General features: G+C 45.2%; 1 pseudogene; it reads right to left on the bottom strand.

Annotated features, from left to right (window-relative positions):
• Window positions 1-669: 669 nt before the first annotated feature.
• On the bottom strand, window positions 670-17,650 carry LOC143661095 (COP9 signalosome complex subunit 4-like; annotated as a pseudogene).
• Window positions 17,651-19,160: the final 1,510 nt, after the last annotated feature.

Below are 19,160 nucleotides of genomic sequence, written 5' to 3'. Positions count from 1 at the left end.
AATCTTGGTGATCTTGGAAAAGGGGCACACATACTTCCTCTCAGAAGGATTATAGCTGCTTAGAAGATGTTCATTCCATTCATTCACTCACCCATTCATGCATGAGCTCATCCATTCACTCAGCAATTACTGCTGGGTGCCTTGTATGTGTCTGTTGTCTCTGCCAGGTGTTTGGCTCAGGTAGACAGAAAAGGACCTGAAACCTGAGTAGTAGACAGAGTTAGTCAGAGCCCTGTGGGAAGGGGACCGTGACCCTCGACTCTATCCCTAGAGATTACCAAGTGGGACCCTCCTGGGTGTGTTGACAAACAGGAGAGTTTCCTCCTTGCACACATTAAGGTCGGATCCGTCCTTATTCGTGTCTTTCCTTGTCTCCCTAGAGTGGCTCACAGAATGATTGCACATCTTCCCTCCTTCCATACTCCCCCTTCCCCATTCCAAGCTCTCCTCCATATTCGATTCCTGTTTTTAGAAAAGGCAGTGCCCTGGCTCTGCTTCCCGGGAACTTCCTCCCCCTCTGCTCTGACTGCCACGACCCACACAGCTAATCTGCCCGCCGGAGATGAGACGGATCCCTTCTTTCTCTCTCTCGATCCCGCTGCTCCCACCTGCTCTAGAACCCCCCATACCAGGAAATTCCTCTCTCTTCCCTGCATGAGGCTCTGAGGCTCATCCTCGCTGTGTGACCCTCTCCCTCCTGCGCCCACGGTGGCCGGTCTCCCAGGCCCCAACCTCTGCCCCGGGGAAGGGACCGGTTTCCATCCGCACAGGCTGGGAGCGTCCCCGGCCTGCCAGTGACATCTTGCCCCGAACACTTCTCCCCGCTGCTCCTTTTTCCATTTCCCATCTGCAAATGGCCACGTAAAAAGAGGTTGAAATGGGCTTCATGAAGTTTAAGGGGTTTATTAGTTTTTAAAAACATACTCCCTGTTTGGAGGGAGGGCAAACAGCCGCCTTCTTTGCACATGACGTCAATCCACAGGCGTCTGTAATTTACATTTTCAAACTCAAGTGTTCAAAAGTAATGGAAAGGCTGCTTAAAAAAAAAAAAAACAAAAAAACCGACGAAGCAAAAACTGGGGGAGACGTGTGCGATACAAAAACCAGACCTGCGGGCCCGCTGGCCCAGGGAGCTGATTGATGAGGCAAACCGAAGGCAGTCCAGGGGAGCGCCGAAGTCCACGCGCTGCCCTTCCATCCCCGGCGGGAGCCTGCGTGGTGGCGGCCCATTCGGAAACATTAGAGACGCTGCTGTTTCCGCCCCAGGAGAAAAGAATCCCGGGTTCTGGGAGTTGGACAGGCGGAGGAGTGCAGAGCACGGGACTTGGAGGCGGGGAAGATGGCTCTTTTTCCAGCCTCAGTTTCCTCTGGATCCTCAAAATCACTCTTTACTGATGGGTCTCATCCTGAATAGTCTTTTTTTTTTTTTTGCTCTTCTTCCTCCTTTTCCTCCTCCTCATTCGCTGAGAAAAAGGAGATGAGGGTCAGAGGGTTGGCCCGAGGTAAGGTGTATTAAGAGTTTTATCTGCTGAGTAGTGAATCCCCCGGGGAGTCATTAAAATAAGGAAACCCAGCTCTTAGTTACTCACCAAATAGCTGGTTCAAAGCAACTTATTCTATTTTCTGTGTAGAGTTGTTTTCTATGCATTATGTCTCTAATGCTTTGGTGTTGAACATTCCCTTGACCAATATTTGAAAGACATAGCACGCGCCAAGGACAGCGTTAGGCTCTGGAGACCCAAGGAGACCCAAAGAGACCGGCTCTGCGCCATCCACTCTGGGGAGGGTGAGCTCGTGTGTCTGGGCTGGAGGCACGGGGGTCGTGAGGGTGCGTTCTCCCGAGTGGCGAGTGGCGGGACAGAGGGTGCCAGGAGGTGAGCTGCAGAGGCAGGCCGGGACCCAAACCGGAGGGCCCTCTCCAAAGAGTTCAGGCTTTACTCTGTCGGCAATGGGAAGCTTCTCGAAGGTTTCAGCAGGGGAGTGCACGTCTCTGAATCACGTCCAAAGAGTGATGAAATGCTGTTTGAAATCACGTAGTCCAGCCTCCTCTTTCTGCAGATGATAAAGGTGAGGTCCAGAGAAGTAAGTACTGCGGTCGCTCTTACTCCCATTGCAAACCAGTAAACGCAACTGTGCTCGACGGGCTCCGTGCGCCAGCTCGCTCATCCTCACAGTGAACTCTGGGGTAAGTACTATTAACATGCCCACTTTATAGATGAGCAAACTGAGGCCCAGGAAGACAAAGTAACTTAACTTGCTCAAGGTTACCCTGTTAGTAAACGTTGAAATCGGTGTTTGCACGAGGTCTCCCTGACTTCATAGTCTTAACTGCTACACTCTCCTGTCCCCCTCCTCCCAAGCGACCACACTAAGTCATCGAGTTGAGTTTAAGTCCAGATTTCCTTGACACTGGTCTCCAGGAGTGCACTTGCTGCTGCATCGTGTATACCATGCCCATCTGCTTTCTGAAAAGGTGGGCTACGCTCCTGAACCATGCACCGCCCCCTCCCCCCCAAAAAAGGTGGGCAGCACACCTAATGTTATACTCTGCCTCTGTTGACCATGTCTCCACAGATGCCACGTCCTCCGGTGGCACAGCGGATGCCTCTGAAGGCGCCACTTTAATATCCTGTTCTTCATGCATCTCCTTGTATGTATTTCAAGGAGATTATAGTGGAGACAGTGAGAGTCAGTGTTCTCAGCAGGACACGAGCAGAACTCCAGAAGTGCTGGAGCTGGGAAGAAGTTCTGAACGGTGGGTTAAATAAGCTTAGTGGGATTTCCCCAATCTGTTGGTCCAAGGATGTTGGCTGTGGTGTCAGAACCAGCACCTCGCTCAGTGGCAGTTTTTGAACTGGCCTTTCCCTCTGGAGCTCAGCAGCCCTGTGGCCTCGGACTTCCCAGGGCTGGCTGCTGTAGGACCAGCTGTCTGCTCTGGGACCTGTCACCCTCAGGTTCTGTGGGTCTCATGACTGCCAGGCCTGGTGAAGCCCCAACCACTTGTCATTGCTTCCTAGTTAATGACCTTCTGGCCTGGCCACATCTCAGCTAATTTCTGCAATTAGAGAGGCTTGTTTTCAGAGGCTGAAACAGGAACTTTTCTGAATTAGCTTTTATGGTTCAGAGGCTTTAATTTGAGATTTAAAAAACATCATAGCTCGCCAAAACCAAATAAACTGCAGCTAATGAAATTCACAGAAGTTCTCAGAGAATGCTTCTCACTGGTGCTCCTGGATGATTTATTGACAGCCGGTTGTAAAAACAATCTTATTAAAGGTCATAATGTTGGTTTTAAAAAAAGGCCTTTAATTTATAGCATAATTAGGCTTCCTCCAATAGCTCTGCTGCCAGGGCTGTCACTTAGGGCTCCAAGTAAGCGCTTGGTGTTTTTCATTATATCACAGCAAAGGGGCTCCAAGCTCCTAGAGGGCCCACTGACTTTCTCTTTATGGCCCTTTTATTGCTGCTAAAATAGTCAAAACAGGGGGTTGATTAGAGACGACTGATGCCTACTGATTATGGGAACACCTCTTGTGGTTGGAGGGAGGAAAGGACTTCAGGACAGAAAGGGACAGACAGTGGAACACGCCTGGGAAAAGGGACCAGGCTTCCGTCTCTTCCCCAGACACTTGTAGATTGAAGGTTGACCCCAGCCAGGTGGGGCTGGGGGCTGGATAAAAAGCATGTGGAAGGCGCTAATGCCTCAAGGAAGGGGACAATCCCAGGGTAGGATGTGCAGGGAAGTAAGAACTTTAAAAATGCTTACGGGTCTCTAGGTGAAACGCAGGCTAGCAGCCTGGTGATGGGAGAACGTGGCTGCTCTGCTCAGCCTAAGAGGAAAAGACTGGACTTTGTGTCTTTGCATATCTGTGTCTTATGGCATGGGTGGAGGCGTAGGCAGGTCCTGGTTTCTCCAAACTGAGTTTGGGGACAGTGTTCCTGGGGCTGGTGTTGGCATGTCATTTGGGGCATCCTGGAAACTCTCCCACTTCCATGAGCCCCAGGCATTGCTCTTTGGAGTCAGTTGTGCAGGGCTGTGCTTGTGCAGTGACAAGGGCTGAGAGGGGTTGAGGGGTGGGGGGTGGGGCCATAAACCAGCCCCTCCCATCTCAAGCCTTTTTTCCCTCACCAGACCTGAGATTCTTGTTAGGGGCTGGAGCTCAGAGCTGGAGGTCTGACCCACAGAGGTCGGGGTTCCCAGGGCACTCAGTCCCACCCCAACCCCACCCCAGCCTGCTCTCAGCTCTGCTGGCTGTGTACCCACGGAGGGCTGGCTCACCCTCAGCCAGCAGATGGTGAGGTCACTGTATCAGAGAAAAGGGGTGGGAGACTGAAGTTCTGCTGGCATTTGATCTGGGCCCTGGCCATAGCCTGGAGCTGGCCTACCACCCCGAGAAAGTTTGTGGGGACTGTGAGGGGGCTTTAGCAGCCCTTGGGATTGGTCTGAGTGAGACCTCCTGCCCCTTCTTTGGAGTCTCCTTGCCTGTGTACCCTACCAAATGCACCCAGTGTTTATTCTGGGTTTTGCTTTTCTTTGCCTCCTCCCTCCCCGCCTCGTTCTTCCCCTCCCTTCCCTTCCCCTCCTCTCTCCTCTCTTCTCATCCACTTTCCTCCCTTCCCCTCCTCCTCTCTTCTTCTCCCTTTCCCTTCTTTCTCCTCCTCTCCTGTCCTCTCCTCTCCCCTCCCTTCCCTCCTCTCCCTCTTCTCCTCTCCTCATCTCTTTTTCTCCCCTAGACGATCTCCTCCTGTCTCATAGCTTCGAATCATCTAAAGATCTATGACACCCCCCCCATGTATATATTCAAGCTTCACGACTTCCCTTCCAGACTTGTCTACTCAACTTGACATCTCCATCTGGATGCCCAACAGGCACCTCAAACTTAATGTTTCCCAGAAGGAAGCTTTGATGCCCCTGTCCCTCTCCTGGTTAACTGCGGTCTTCCTCAGGTCGATGTGTTGCTTAAACCACTGAAGGAGCTTCCTCGATTTCTTTCTTTTGCTCACCCTCTCCCTCCCTCTGAGCCAGAAGCCAGCCCTTTAGCCTCTGCCCCCAAATATATCTTTCCACTTTCATTGCTGCCACCTTAATGCAAGTCATCCCCATCTCTTGTCTGGACCACTGCTCCAACTTCCTAACTCTTTACCCTGTTCCCACTCTTGTCTTCCCATAATTTATTTTCACAGTGGCCAGAGTGACTCAATAAATATAAATCCGATTTAACCATTCCCTGTTTAAAAGCCTTCGGAACTTTCCATTGTCTTTAGAATAAAATCCAATCTCCTTGCCAGACCCACAGGGACTCGCATTGTCTGTTCTCTCATTGGCCTCGGTGCCAGGATGCTGGCTTTCTGGATGATTCCTGGAATCGCAGCTCTGGTCTGCATTGGGGCCTTTGTCTTACAGGGGACTCTGACTTTGATCTCTCACAGGCTTTTCCTGAAACACCTTCTTTCTTATCCTTCAGTCTCGGTGTGAATTTCAACTCCACAGAGTTCTCCTGACTTCCCACCAAAAATAGTGCCGCTCCCTCTAGTTACCCTATCACGTTCTGTATAGCACTTACCACGATTTATAATTCTTTTATTTTCTCACTGTCCAGCGCAGGTTTTGCATATGGTATAATAGACTTGAACTTGCTCTGATCTGTGGGAGGTGTTAGGACTTTGTTTTAGTTTGTAAATGGCCAGAATGCGATGCACCAGAAGAGAAATAGCTTTTCAAAAGGGGGAATTATTAAGTTGTAAGTTTACAGTTCTAAGGCCATGATAATGTCCCAAGTAAGGCAAGGCTATAAAAATGTCCAAATTAAGACATCCAGGGAAATATACCTTTGTTCGAGAAGGCCGATGATGTTGAGGGTTTCTCTCTTTCAGCTGGAAAGGCACATGGTGATGTCTGCTAGCTTTCTCTCCTGGCTTCTTATTTAATGAAAGCTTCTCCCGGGGTAAAATTTTCCTTTTTCATCTCCAAAAGTCTCTGGCTGCGTAGGCTTTGTTGGTTCTGGTGGTGCTAAAGCTTTTTCCAAAATGGTTCCCTCTAAAGGGCTCCAGTAAGCAACCCCACCTTGAATGGGTGGAGACACATCTCCATGGAAACCAACTAATCAAAAGTTACCACCCACAATTGGGTGGGTCACATCTCCATGGAAGCAATCAAAAAGATTCCACGCAGCAGTATTGAATGAGGGTTAAAGGACATGGCTTTTTGGGAGTACGTAATAGCTTCAAACCAGCACAGACTCCATTGTTCAGATAAGTATACCAACCCACTCCTCCCTGACTATGTAGACCCCTAGCTCTGCCTCTGCAGGAGGCAGATGGAGGCAGGACTTCCTCAGGCAGGATTTCCTCTTAGGAAGCCCTCACTGCAGGTTAGCAGGAACTAACATTTGCTACATACTAACCGAGTGTTAGCCTCTGCATTAGGTGCTTCATGGCTGCTAGTTAATTCTAGTGTCCTAAAAATTCATTCAGATCCATAAAAGAGAAACTAAAGCATGGGGAGGTTGAGTCTCTCGCTCAGGGTTTCTTTCATAGTAAGTGGGTTCTGATCTATGTGGCTATCAAATGTCTGACACCGAGGCTGCTGCTCAGATTTATCTTACCTCCCTGCCACATCTCAGTCCCTGGCTTTTGCTCACCGTTTGGGGGGCTGAGGAATCTGGCTTCTGTTCCTGGAAGCTGAGGCTCAAACCTCAGCCTGTGGTGAGCTTACCAACGGGCATACGCTTTGGAGCTGCAGCCATTTTGCTCTCTCTCCTTCTTCTCTTGTCCTCCTTCCTCTTCTTTATTTTTGGAATTAGGTATGCAAAAGGGTCTTTGGGGAGTAACACGGTGAAAGGAAAAGGAGAGAAGGTAGGATTAGGCAGGGGTCCCCCTTCACACTGCCATGCAGACCTGATGAAAGCTCTGCCAGCCCCTTCCCAGGTTGCTCGTGTCCCATGCCCGCGCGGGTGAGCCGGGGAGGGTGACTGGGTGCTGTCTCTCTGCGTTCACCCAGCAGGGGCCGAGTCTAGAGCTGAGCTGGGAGAACTCTGGCACGGCATCTGGCATTTTTTTCTGAGCGGGTCCCTTCGATTTGTTTTTTCCAACTCCAACTCCAGCCTAAGACAGAAAGGTCCAGTGGGAGAAGATGAGACTTGCTCCTTAGGTCGAAATCCTTAGACATGACGTTTGCAGTTCCAGATCATCTGTTCAGAGCGTGAGTGTTACAGAGCACCTACTGTGTGTTGGGCACTGTGCAGGAAGGTGGGCTTCATGGCAGTGAACCCAGGAAGTTCCCAGAGCTGGGGAGAGACACTGATAATAAACTACGTTACAACACAGCAAATGCCAGAACAAGCTGGGGGAGTTCAAAAGAAGGAGAGACTTGTGAGTGTATGCTTATCAAGGGCTGTTGTATGTGACAGTGTAGTATGTGAGTGTGTGTGTGTGTGTATACATGTGTTGGTGTGTGAGTGTGTGACTGGGTGTGTTGGTATGAGTGCAGGTATGTGTGTGTGGTGTGTGTGTGCACTTGTGTGTCTGTGATACGTTGTGGGGCTGGCCTGGGGGCCAATGGCAGCCTTTGCACTGAGTGTAAGTGCCCCGAGGGAAGGGGTGCTGTGACCTTGCTGTGGCCCGGTGGCCAGCACAGTCCTAGGCACACAGGAGGTCAGTAAGATCTTCTGAATGAACAGCTGTCCCCTCTCAGCAGTGCGTGGAGTATGGTCCCTTAGTATCAGCTGAGGCCTTGTTTCCTTTGCAGCAGGCTTTGGTTTCCTTGACAAAGAAAGGAAGCAGGAATTTTCCTTTGCTCTATTTCTTTTAGACGTTAGTAATGCACGTAGAGTATAGAATAATACCTTCATGAAATAATTGTTGATAATGCCCTGCTCCTGTAAATGAGAATGACCCTGGCTCTGGTTTAAGGGGTTGTAGTTAATTTTAATTTGCTTCTACAAACGTTTTATAGTTTTTCAACTTTCTTCAATGAGCATGCATTATTTATAGAATTGGATAAAAGATGATTAAGAAAGGAACCTGGTTTTTCCGTGAGAACTTGTGCTGGGAGAGTGGACAAGCTGCTTGGGGTACGGCTGGCATCCGGGCCATTTTGCTGTCCGGCCCCCTCCCCAGTTTTCATGCCCCAACCCGCTTCTCATCTCTGCCTTTGGGCTTTGTGTCTGAGTGTCTGTTATTTGTCTTGTTGCCCCTGATTGACGGCTCATTTTTGGAGTCACATTTCCAGGCTGACCTCCGCCTTCTCCAACTGAGCACAACTCTGGGACTTCCCTCGGGGCCTCGTGGTCTGAGCCAGGCTTAGGAAACCCCACTTGCCCTGCCTCCCTTCCGCCCTGAGTGCTGCGGGCGCCCCTAACCCTCTTTCCAGACCAGGAGGAAAGTTAAATAAGAATGAAACATGCTGGTGTCTCCTTAAAAAAAATCTAGCCTCTCCCCTTGTATTCTCCTACCTGTGCCAAAGTACCCCCTTCCTCTGGTCTTAAAAGCTGACAATTATTCATCATTTATAAATTGAAGATAATTTCATTTCCGGATGACTGCTGGCAGAATAGGGGTTGGAGGAAGAGAAGAGTTTCTTAAGAACTTTCTTCCCACTTTGCTGCTCACAGAAGAAGTAGCTAAAATGCCTCCATTTCTCAGCTGTGGACTTCCAAGGTCTGGTTCTCCCCAAATTTGATTTCTGTGTCTTAAATCCTTTAATAATGGTAATAGTCCCCTATCAGATTTTAGACCCAAAGGACAATTGTTCAAATTGTAGACAGCTGTCAGCCGGGGCCACCGGGTTATGCAGCAGCGGTTATTTTTCTCCCCAAAGATCATTCCTGCCTGTACTTCCTTTCAGCTAGGGTGAGGCTGAGGCTGGAGTTAGAGTTAGGGCTGAGGGCAGGATGGATTTATTGCAGGTGAAGCTGGTGTTTCAAGTTATTTTACTGTGTTATTTAGCGTTGGTGTTGAGTTAGATGAGGCCTGGGTTTGGGTTCAGATTACTGTAATAAGGTAAGGGTCAGGTGCGGTTCAGGTGTAGGTTAGATTAGGGTTTAGGCAGGTCAAGGTCAGTGTGAGGCTGCTGGTGGCGTCTGCATTACGGCTGACGCTGTCACGGGGCTGAGCACCACCCCTTCCATTTTTGCACTTGCCAAGTCCAGTGCACCCTGCATTATAGTGACACCCATACCGCCCTAAACACCAACCCCGACATGCCTCTGTGTTTTTGCTCGTTCAGCCCATATGCCTGGAGAGTCCGCTCGTCTTCCAAGATTCAACCTTCATGACGTCTCATTGCACTTAGTAGTTTATGGATTAAATGCAGCCACAGTGTCTTATTCATATCCGTGTCCAGGCCCCCGGGCTCATGGAGTCATTCCTGAGGCTGGGGTGGGTAAGTGGGTGTCTCCACTCCTGACTCAGAGGCTCCCTGCGAGCCACCCCTCTATCTGAGGTCCAGCTGACCTCTGTGCTCCCCCTTAGAGCACTCTGGAAGGAAGCTGGGAATGACAATAAATGGAGCTAATTACTGCCTCTGCCCCTGCAAGAAGATAGGCAGGCAGCACTTCAGGGCTTCCCTGGGTTGTCTCTGTGAGAAGACACAAGGGCAGACTCAGATGCCGTCTGTCCACTCCCGAGTGCAGCTGGGAAGCCACCATGACTCCGATAATTCCAGGCTGGCCCGGCTGCCTCCAGGGAAGGTGTGGCTGTGGGAGCAGGGAGAGCTGGAGGCCAAACCCCAAGACACCCGCAGATGAGCCCAGTTTCCTGAGGGGACACATGACCTGGCAGGGCTTGGTCTCCATAACCTTATCCATGTCTCATCTACTCATGCCTTAATTGATAGGACTCTTTGCTCATCTGAGATGTTCATCAGATGGCCTCTGCCATGACCTTTGAAAGTTCTTTCAAAGGCATGCAGTAGGCGTGGTCCCTGCCATTTTATTTATTTATTTATTTTGCATGGGCAGGCACAGGGAATTGAACCCGGTCTCTGGCATGGCAGGTGAGAACTCTGCCACTGAGCCACCATTGCCTGCCCCCTGCCATTTTAATATCATTTTGGAGATACGAGGTCAAGAGCTAGTTAAAGTACAGACAGTTTCAAAAGTGATGATGTGGGCCCATCTGCCTTGCTGGCTCTCATTACTTTAAAAAATCCTCTGTTTACTCCTTGTTTGTTCCCTCTCCCCTTTCCCACTATTCCAGACCATTTATCACTCATCTTGAACCCTACTCTTACCTCCTTCTCTCTCAGGAGATAACTGGTTCTAAATCTACAGAAGTGAAAACAAGCTGGTATGGATAAGGGAAGAACAAATTGTTGAGTGGATCAGGGGTAGACAGCTCAGGGAGGTGTATATATATATATATATATATATATATATATATATGAATTTAATTCATGATGAAAACTAAAGGAAACATTAAAGTCATTGGAGAGTCTATTCAACAAGTGTTATTGGTATGATTATCCATTGGAAAAAAATAAAATTGGATTTCTACCTGTATCTTTCATAAAAATAAATCTTGGTGATATTAGAAAGCTAAATTTGAAGCACAAAACTATAAAAGTATTAGATGGAAATATTGAAGGATAATGGCTGTGGAAAGATGGAAAAGTCAAGGTCTTTTATTTTTATTTTTATTTTTTTTTACATAAACAACAGGAATTTATTATCTCACAGTTTTGGCAACTAGAAGTGCAAAATCAGTATCCATGGGCCACATTTTCTTTGAAGTCTGTAGGATTCTGGTGGTGTCATGCTGGTAATAAAGTGAGATCTTACGCTATTTGTGCTTTTGTACTTGGCTTATTTTGCTCAATTGATATCTTCACAGTTCATCCATGCTGACACATATATCAGAACTTCATTCCTTCTTACGTATTGTGTTTTTTAAATGCAGTTTTGGGATATATTCACCCACCATATAAATGGAGTCAAGGTCTTTTAAAGCAGAACATAAAACACAAGCATCCTAAAGAAAAATATTGATAGACTTAACCATATCAGTGTAGAATAAAAGAGAGTTAAAAGAAAAGTGACAGTTGGGAGAAAATATTTTTGCCATATACACCCACACACCAATAGACAAAGGATTAACAGTTTGATTATATAAATAACTCTTACAGACAACGAGGAAAAGAAAAAATATGATGAAAAAATAGGGCAGTGGGTGTGAATAAGCAGTTCATAGATGTGAAAATATAAATATTAAAAAACTTATGAAAAGATGCATAACTTTACAGTAATCAGGGAAAGTTAAGTTAAAACAATTTTTTATGATCATTTCATTCTACATATATAATCAGTAATTCACAATATCATCACATAGTTGCATATTCATCATCATGGTCATTTCTTAGAACATTTGCATCAATTCAGAAAAAAAAAAGACAAGAGAAAAACTCATATATACCATACCCCTTACCTTTCCCTTTCATTGATCACTAGCATTTCAATCTAAATTTATTTTAACATTTGTTCCCCCAGTATTTATTTTTATTCCACATGTTTTACTCGTCTGTTGATAAGGTAGATAAAAGGAGCATCAGACACAAGGTTTTCACAATCACACATCACATTGTGAAAGCTGTATCATTATACAGTCATCTTCAAGAAACATGGCTACTGGAACACAGCTCTACATTTTCAGGCAGTTCCTTCCAGCCTCTCCATTACATCTTGACTAACAAGGTAATATTTATTTAATGCGTAAGAGTAACCTCCAGGATAACCTCTCGACTCTGTTTGGAATCTCTCAGTCATTGACACTTTATTTTGTCTCATTTCACTCTTCCCCCTTTTGGTCGAGAAGGTTTTCTCAATCTCTTGATGCTGAGTCTCAGCTCATTCTAGGGTATTTCTCAATCCCTTGATGCTAAATCTCAGCTCATTCTAGGATTTCTGTCCCACGTTGCCAGGAAGGTCCACACCCCTGGGAGTCATGTCCCATGTAGGCAGGGGGAGGGCAGTGAGTTTTCTTGTTGTGTTGGCTGGAGAGAGAGGCCACATCTGAGCAACAAAATAGGTTCTCTTGGGAGTGACTCTTAGGGCTAATTTTAAGTAGGCTTGACCTATCCTTTGTGGGGATAAGTTTCATATGAACAAACCCCAAGATTAGAGGCTCAGCTTATTGCTTTGGTTGTCTGCACTGCTTGTGAGAATATCAAGAATTTGACTTGGGGAAGTTGTATTTTCCCCTGTTCTCACCATTCCCCAAAGGGGACTTTGCAAATACTTTTTGTTCACTGTTCAAATCACTCTGGGATTTATCGGGGCATCACTCTGGACAAACCAACAAAATCTCATTTCCTACTAAGGTCCATGTACTTATGGTGTTCAATTAAGCTGTCTACATAAGTTATATTAGGAAATGCACTAGTCAAAATATAAATTTTGTACCAAATAAACATTTTTTGCTTTAGTCTTACACATAAGTTAAAATTTTAAAATATTAATTACAGTCTATTTTCATCACCCTGTAGTAATGACATTCCTTTGTTCTTCCTCATGCAAAAACATTTTTTAAATTTGTACATTTAGTCACTATCATTATACACTCTAAGCATTCCTAGATTTATACCATCTCAGTCTTTATCATCTATCTTTCTTTCTCACTGCATTTGTGCCCCAGCCTTCCTCCCTCTATCATTTTCACATTCAGCTTCATTCAGTGTTTTAACATAATTGTATTACAGTTAGGTAGTATTGTGCTATCCATTTCTGAGTTTTTACAATCAGTCCCATAAAACAAATTTTAAATGCCATTTTCCACGAACTATATAAATAAAAATTAAAGGGATCAATACTATTAAGTATTGGTGAAGGAGAGAAGAAAGGCATACTGAGAGAATAAAGAGATATATCAATACCCAGTTTTTGGAAGGCAGTTTGGTGGTATCAATGTACATATTTTTTGATACTGAGATTCTGTTTCTAATCATCCATCCCAGGGAATTACCAACACATGTACATAAAGGAAGATGCACTGGGAGTTGACTGAAGCATTGCTTGATACTGTGAAAATTTGGAAATGACATAAATTCCCATCAAGAGAGACTGGTACATTAAATCATGTTACGTCCTGTTTTGGTTTGTTAAAACTGCTGGAATGCAATACACCAGGAATGGATTTTTTTTTTTTAGAAGGGGATTTATTAGGCTACAGATTTACAATTCTAAAGCCATGAAAATGTCCATATTAAGGCATCAAGAGGAAGATAATTTGACTCTAAAGAAAGGCTGCTGGCACCTGGGGTTTCTCTGTTACCTGGGAAGGCACATGGCCATGTCTCCCAGTCCCGTGCTCCTGGGTTCCATTGCTCTCAGCTTCTGATTCCAGTGGCTTTCTCTCTGAGCATCTGTGGGTCCTTGCTTGCTTCTCCTGGGACACCCCTTGAGCTCTCTGTGTCCTGTGGGTCTCCTCTCAGCTCTCCGAGGGGTCTCTTTCCCTCTGTGTTCTTCACTTGGTTTCATCTCTCTGTTCTCTTTATCAGCTCTGGGCTCTCTCTCTGTTTTATTTTATTCTCTTCACAGAGGACTCCAATAAAAAGATTAAGACCCACCATGAATTGGGTGGGTCATATCTCCAAGGAAAAAATTTAATCAAAAGGTCCCACTCAGCAATAGGTCTGCACCATAAGAATGGATTAGAAGAACATGGCTTTTTTGAGGTACATAACAGTTTCAAACCTGCAGTGGACCATACCACAGAACACTATTCATCAGTTTTAAAAGACGTGGTAGATTCATATATCAGTATTTCCAAAACCCATTGTTTCATAAAAAGGTAGGTTGCAGAATATGTACAGTAAGATCTCATTTTTACAAAAGTACAGTATGATCCCATTCATTAAAAAAACACATCAAAGCAAGTACTTCTTATAAATAACTTCATATAACAACAATAAGAAAGGTCTGGAATACATCAAACTGACCATAGTGGACCCTTCTAGGTTGGCAGGGGTCATAAGAGACATTATCTTTCTCTAATGTGTTTGAGTTTATAGTGACACTTTATTCATACATTACCCATTGTATTAGTTTGTTAAGCTGCCAGAATGCAATATGTCAGAATTGGAAAGGCTTTTATAAAGGGAGTTTAATAAATTACAAGTTTACAGTTCTAAGCCTATGAAAATGTCCAAACTAAGGCATCCAGAAAAAAGATACCTTAATTCAGGAAAAGCCAATGGGTCAGGAACACCTCTGTCAGCTGGGAAGGCATGGGGCTGGCATCTGCTGGTCTCTTACTCCTGGACTCCATTGCTTTCAGCCTCTGATCCTGTGGGAATTCCTTACCTTGCTTCTCTGGGGCTGGCTTTCATCTTGTACCTACCCTTGGCCTTCTCCAGGTTCTGACTTGGTTAACATCTCATGGGAAGTTGCACAGCAATGTCTGCTGGGCTCCAAGCATCCCCAAACATCTATGTCTGTTTTCTGAAGCAATTGTTCTCCAAGTGTCTACATCTGCTCTCTCTGTGGGCTCTCCTGTGTCAGCTCTGAGTGCTCTCCAAAATATCTCCCCTTTTAAAGGACTCCAGTAAACTAATCAAGACCCACCTGGATTGGGTGGAGTCACATTTCCATCTAATCAAAAAGTCACATCCACAATTGAGCATGTCACATCCCCATGGAGATAATCTAATCAAGAGTTTCTGCCCTATGGTATTGAATTAGGATTAAAAGAAATGGCTGTCCCCACAAGATTGGATCAGGATTAAAGCATGGCTTTTCTTGGGGACATACTATTTTCAAACTGGCACACCCTTGTAATTAAAAATAAAAAGTATGGTTATAAAGTGTTTACAAAGATTGACCTCACCACTTATTTAAAGGCCATTTTATAGAAGTACCCTCAATTCCTCTATACTTTAAAAAATTTCTGTCTTATCATGCATCTATGTGATGATGTTAAGAATTACTGATTGCATATGTAGAATGGTATGATTTCTAAATGTTGGGTTAATTTCTTTTTTTCCGTTAATTAATAAAAAATAAAAAAAATAAAAAAAAATTTCTGTCTTATTTACTCCCTTCTCCATCACTTGAATTGAGCTGAATTCAATAAAACCTCACACATAACCCTGCCTAGGTGTTATAATACTTAAAATATAGTATCCCCCGAGTTGGAAGCTTGAAACACCTCTGCAACCTCACTACCAAATAGAGCACATAGATGAAGAGGGGGTATTTCCTATCTCCCCTGGTGGAACACTTGGTTTTCAGAATAAAAATAATGCCATTGTTTTTTTCGTGGCATACCATTGAATTTTTTTTTTGGGGGGGGTTTGCTCATTTCTCTATTTATTAGAATAACCCACATTTGCAGAGGCACAGAGCGCTTAAGTTTTGCATGACTGCAAAGTTATCACAAATCCCAATTTGTTTTAGCCACAGATATTTCACTTACTCCATTTAAAGAAAAAGCTTCCAAAACATCTGAGTTAGCTTGATGCACCGAGACCCTGAATATATGGGAACTACATATTTTTCAGTACTTGTATTTCCTGCTCTAATAATGTATCCTTCCGATGGAATCTAGCATAAAAGGGATTGAAAGGTGTACAATCATGATGCAAATGCTTTGAAGACGTAGTGAAATTAATCTGTACAATATGGAAAAAGATGTACTGTGCACAGAGGTTTTGTGAGGCTTCCAGTGAGCCATTCGGGCTTCCATGGCTTGTGCTGTTCATTCTGGTGCTGACTCATTTTTAGAAACAAAGCGATTGGATCTGTTTACCCCATGTGGGCAGGGCTTCTCGTGTTTCAAAATGGGCTATTCCATCAATCTGATCAATAAATCCATTCATACGTCCTTGTGTTATCATTTGAGATATCATTGCTATCTTTTCTGCCTTAGCTACAGGAATCTCTAAAAGAGCTCCATGTTCTTCAGAAGTAACGCTATATAATTTGCTTGCAGACAACAAATTGTGTTCAATAACAGCTCTGTCCAAGATGCTGGAACCATCAGCTGTAGTTGCTTATTGGTGGGGCATCAGCATAGCAGCAAATTCCTGAGGTTGATTTCCTCTGATGATTCTATCTAGGTACATTTTCTCTAAATTCCCATAGGCAGCAAGTTGCTGACATCTTTCATCCTTGAAAAGGGTAGCTAGCAGCCCAGAACGCTGCTGTTCTGCTGATGCTAAGACGGTCCAGTGCAAAGCATGTTTAAAGACTTCTAGTCTTTCACTTTAACGGACGATTGTCTTGTAAGAGAGCTCATTGAACCTTCGCGGAGCTTCAACGAGTTTTCGTCTATAATCAAGAGCACGAGCAAAGCACACCTTATAATTTATCTGTAACTGTTCATTGGTTGATTCATTCCGAAGCAATGATGCTCGATTTATGTAAGCCTCTGCCTGGACTGGATCATCAGCCTCCAGATACAGTCTAGCAGCCTTCAGGTAGGTCTCCAGTTTATAATCTACATTGTACTGTCAAAACCGGTGGCACCTCCACCTTCTCCTCACGCCGCGCTTCCTGGGCTTCCAGCAACGGCGCCTCCCAGACACAGACCCGGGTTTGTTCAAAATCACGCGCCCAGCTCCATTCCACCGCTGCATCCCATAATATGTTGGGTCCTCCCCACCCCCCTGCGCGCCCCTCTCCGCCCACCCCTCCACCCATGTAGTTGATTTTAATAGCTAATATTTCTTGTGCCCTTATTACATCTAGACACTGTTGAAGGCATTTTGCCCGCATTAACACATTCAATCTTCTCAACAACCCTTGGAGGTAAGGACAACTGTTCTCTACTTTTTACAGATGACGAAACTGAGTTCCAGAGAAGGGCAGGTAATTTTCCAAAGTTCTCACAGTTGATATGTGATGAAGGATTCAAAACTGGATTGTGTGCTCACTGTTATTCTCTATTGCTTCTTAAAATAGCACCCAAATCCATGCCTTCTTGTTCCTTCCAGTTGCTACTACCATCATTTAATCGTTTCTCTCTCTCTCTCCCTCCCTCCCTCTCTCTTTCTCTTTCCATTGTGTTGGATTACAGATGCCTGCAAATTCTTTGACACTGGTGGGGTCTATCCGTCCCCTTGAATCTGGGCTGGCCTCAGTAACTTTCTTGGACAATAGAATGCAACTGAAGTCAACATTCTGGGACTTGCAAAGTAGAGCATAAGTTGCTTTGAAGCTTCTACCTGGCTATCTTGGAGCAGTCTCTGGGCCACCAGATAAAAAATCCCATGACCCTTAAAACAACATTCTAGAGAAGCCACTTGGGGTGGTAGGTCCTAACTGAGTCCAGCTTTCCAGCCATCCATGAGCAGACACCAGAAATGTGAGGGAAGCCATCTTGGACCTCCAAACTAGAGCATTTGTCAGCTCAATACCATCGAATGACTGCCATGGATACCATATGGGAGAGATGACTCACCCTTCTCAAATTACCAACCCACAAAATTTGGGAATAAAATAAAGTGGTATTGGGCAGGCCACGGTGGCTCAGTGGCAGAATTCTCACCTGCCGTGCTGGAGACCCGGTTTCAATTCCTGGTGCCTGCCCATGGAAAAAATAATAAAAATAAAAATAAAATGGTATTATAAGCAACTAAGTGTTGGGATAGTGTGTTACACAGGAATAGATAATCAGAACACCTATTCTGCTTTCATTTCTCCTTCTTCTTTACCAACATGATACAAGTTTGTGATACAATCACAGGGGATACAGTCATGAAGAAAACAGATTCAATGCTCCGGGGCTCATAGTTTAGAGGAACAGGTGGTACTAAATAAAAAACACAAATATATAAATTGTAGACAGTGCTATCAAAGTAAAGTAAAGTGCTATGAGAAACATTAATGGGGAGTCAAGGTGCACGTCTCCATGGAAGTAATATTGGCTTTAGCTTGGATATAGTATTGGGACAGGGATAGGAAAGCCGTCTAGGCTGGGAGAAGAGCTAATGTGAAGGTCTATGATGCTGTGCTTGTCTGAAGTTATTATGTATCCCAGAAAAGCCATGTTTTAATCCTGATACAATCTTATGGGGGCAGTGTTTCTTTTAATATTGAGCCAACACTGTAAGGCAGAAACTTTCGACTGGATTATCTCCACAGAGATGTGGCGCTGCCCATTCAGGGCAGTTCTTGATTAGTTTCCTGGAGTCCTTTGAAAGAAGAAACATTTTGGAGAAAGCTCAGAGCAAATGCAGACACTTGGAGAACATTGTTTCAGAGCTGACAGAGTTAACTTGAGACCCATATATATGGTCGGAGATGCAAGGCCCAGCAGACAACACTATGTGCCTTCCCATGAGATACTAAGCAGCGGGAACTCAAAGCTGTGTCCTAGAGAAGCTAAGTGAAGGCCTACAGATAACAAGTAGGGGAACCCCACAGGAAACAGAGGCTGAAAGCAGTGGAGCAAGGGACCAGCAGATGCCAGTCATGTGCCTTCTCAGCAGACAGAGGTGTTCTGGACAGCATTCAGCCTTCTGAACTGAAGGTAACCTCTTGTTGGTGCCTTAGTTTGGACATTTTCTCAATGTTAGAAGTGTAAACTTATAACTTATTAAGTTCCCTTTTTAAAAGTTGTTCCATTTCTGGTATATTGCTTTCCATCAGCATTAGCAAACTAATACAGATGGGAAATTACCCAATGCTGTGGGAAGACCAGAAGGATGCCTATGTGACTGGAGTAGAGTGAGGAGGGGATGAGGCCAAAGATGAGGCTGGAGGGCCATTGGGCTGGACCCTGTGGGTCCTGTGTGGCTGACCCTAGTCCACCAGTCACCATCATGCATAGAACGAGCTCCTTGTGTGTGTTCCTGCTCAAGTGAGTTCCTTGAGGCCTTGTCCCCAGTTTTTAAATGATATGTCATTCCAGAAAAAGAAATCCACAATTTTGAGTAATGCTAGTTAGTTCCTTCTTGATCTGCCCCTTGTCTATTCCTACAGCCTCTTTCCTGGGCTCTACTGCTGTCCAGAACCCCATTAGGCTCCCTGAACAAACCAGTGCCCACCTACATCTGGTACTTTGCACGTCTCTTCCCTCCAGTGGTTGTCCCCCTCTCAGCTCTGCTTGGCTAACCTCTGCCCGGTTCACAAGACTCCTCAGCTGTCCCCTCCCCCTGGGCAATTACAGTCTTGCTGGAAGCCCATCTGCTGGGTTTCCATAACCCCTATACATTTTTCTCCACAGTA

This window comes from Tamandua tetradactyla, chromosome 17, assembly GCF_023851605.1.
Source record: "Tamandua tetradactyla isolate mTamTet1 chromosome 17, mTamTet1.pri, whole genome shotgun sequence".
NCBI lineage: Eukaryota > Metazoa > Chordata > Mammalia > Pilosa > Myrmecophagidae > Tamandua > Tamandua tetradactyla.
The sequence above is the reverse complement of the archived record's forward strand: the minus strand, read 5'-3'. Positions and strand labels throughout refer to the sequence as shown.